This window comes from Beauveria bassiana (assembly GCF_000280675.1).
Source record: "Beauveria bassiana ARSEF 2860 unplaced genomic scaffold BBA_S00128, whole genome shotgun sequence".
Taxonomy (NCBI): Eukaryota; Fungi; Ascomycota; class Sordariomycetes; order Hypocreales; family Cordycipitaceae; genus Beauveria; species Beauveria bassiana.
This window is the reverse complement of record NW_007930963.1, coordinates 1-2,308: the sequence shown is the minus strand read 5'-3', so window position 1 is coordinate 2,308 and position 2,308 is coordinate 1.

The window sequence follows — 2,308 nt, the reverse complement described above, 5'->3', positions numbered from 1 at the left end:
GGCTATTTCTCTAGTCTTAAGATATATTCTCCTATTTTTTTATATTAAGTCTATATTAATATCTATTATAAGTTAGTTAAAGCTTAATATATAAGCTTATTATAACTTAAAACTAGACTATTTAAAATACTAATATTATATTTAATACTTTTATTAAGTAATTTATAATATTATCTAACTTTTAATATTATATTATTAAGTATTATTTTTCTTAATATAACTATTTTAAAACTCTTAAGTTATTATTACCTTATAACTACTATTACTTTTATTATAATTATTATCTTATATTATTATAAATACTCTTACTCTTATTTTTATTTTTTTTATTATTATAATTTATATTATAAGTATTTATCTTTATATTATAATTACTCCCTTAATAACCTTTTTTATATTCCCTCTTATTAGTCTTATTTTAGCTAAGGTTAAGGTTATTATAGTAATAGTTTAGGTACTAGTAATAATTATATCTAAGAAATCTATCACTTATTCTAAGTGTTAGTACTATAAGGCGATAGTTTCCTAACTAGTGTTTTTACCCTATAAAAAAAAACCTAAGGAGTAGTGATAATTATTAGGCATAGTAGGTAATAATAAATAATAAGTAAGTGATTTCTTTACTTTTATTACTTTTAAAAAACTAAGGGTAATAATAATTTTAAACCTAGGTTAGAGTTAGTAATAATTTCTTAGGTATTAGGGTAAGATATTTTTAAGTATTAATATTTTTATTATATTAAGCTATAATATTTCTTACCTATAATATTTCTTACCTATAATATTTCTTACCTATAACATTTCCTACCTATAATATTTCCTACCTATAATATTTTTTACTTATAATATTTTTATAAAAAATTACCTATATAATAAATTATATATAAAGTAATTTATAATAATATTTATAGTAATAAAGGTAATAGCCTTTACCTATTCTATTAGTAATAATATTTTCCTTACTTCTAAACTAATAATATTTACCCCTATATAATTAATTTCTTTTTATAGTAGTTATAGAAATAATAATAGTTAGGGGTAAAAAAATATATATATTTCTTCTCTATATAGATATAATAGTTTCCTAATATTAAAATAAAAGTATTTATAACTAATACTAATACTATATAAGACCTTATTATTAATAAGTAATATTATATATTAATATACTAATTATACTAAATTAGAGTATTAGGTTTTAAGGTTAAGATATATTTCCTAGCTATACTATATAGACTACTACGCCTAAAATATTAAAAATTATATTAATAGGTAATTAAGTAAGACGTTATATAAACTAGTAAGGATATTATTAATAATATATATTTCCTAATTAATTAGTAGCCTATCCCTAAACTTAAGGACCCTATTAAGAATAGACTTTAATATAAGGTAATACTTAAATATAACTATATTACTAAGGATAAAAGACATATCTAAGAGTATATATAAAAGGAATATAGTAAAAACTACTAGGGTATATAGGGAAGGCTATATAAGAATATACTAAATAAAGAGGGTCTACTATAGATTAAGGGTATACTTTTCTAGTAACTATTTCTATCTAGGCCTAATAGCTAATATTTCTAAGTCTAGGTATAGGTAAGATAAATAGCTAAATAAGCTAATACTAAAGATATAACTATATTATTTTATATTAAGATTAATATAAAGAAGTAAGGCTATATAAATATTACTAAGCTTAATAAGTATAACGCCTTTAACTAATAGCTATTACGTCTTAGCTTTACTATATATCTTAAAGGTCTACTAGCTAAGAAATAAGATATCTATATACTTACTAGTTTATATAACCTAGATAATAATAACCTAGAGGTTAATAAGCTAGTTAATACTACTACTACTATTTTTTACTATATTATTATTAAGGCTAAAGCGTATACTAACTAAGAGTTAGTTAATAAGAATATATTATTTAAAGTTAATAGGCACTAGGTTAATATTAAGGCTAATAAGCTATTTTATTTTTATTATATATACTATACTTATATTAGGTATATAATAATTATATAAAGGCTTATTACGTACCTTATCTAATATAGATACTAAGATAAGTATTTACGCCTTAGACTACCTTTTAAGTTTATAGCTAACTAAGAAGAAAGCTTCTTAGTATTATACTATTTCTTATAATAGGTAATATAAGTAAAAGATAAGTCTAGCCTTACCTAAGAAGCCCTTAAGAATATAAAGAGGTAAATAGTTAAGCTATAAAATAATATAATATAATATATACTATAATTAGACTATAATAATATTATTATTAACCCTTTTTACTTACTACTTA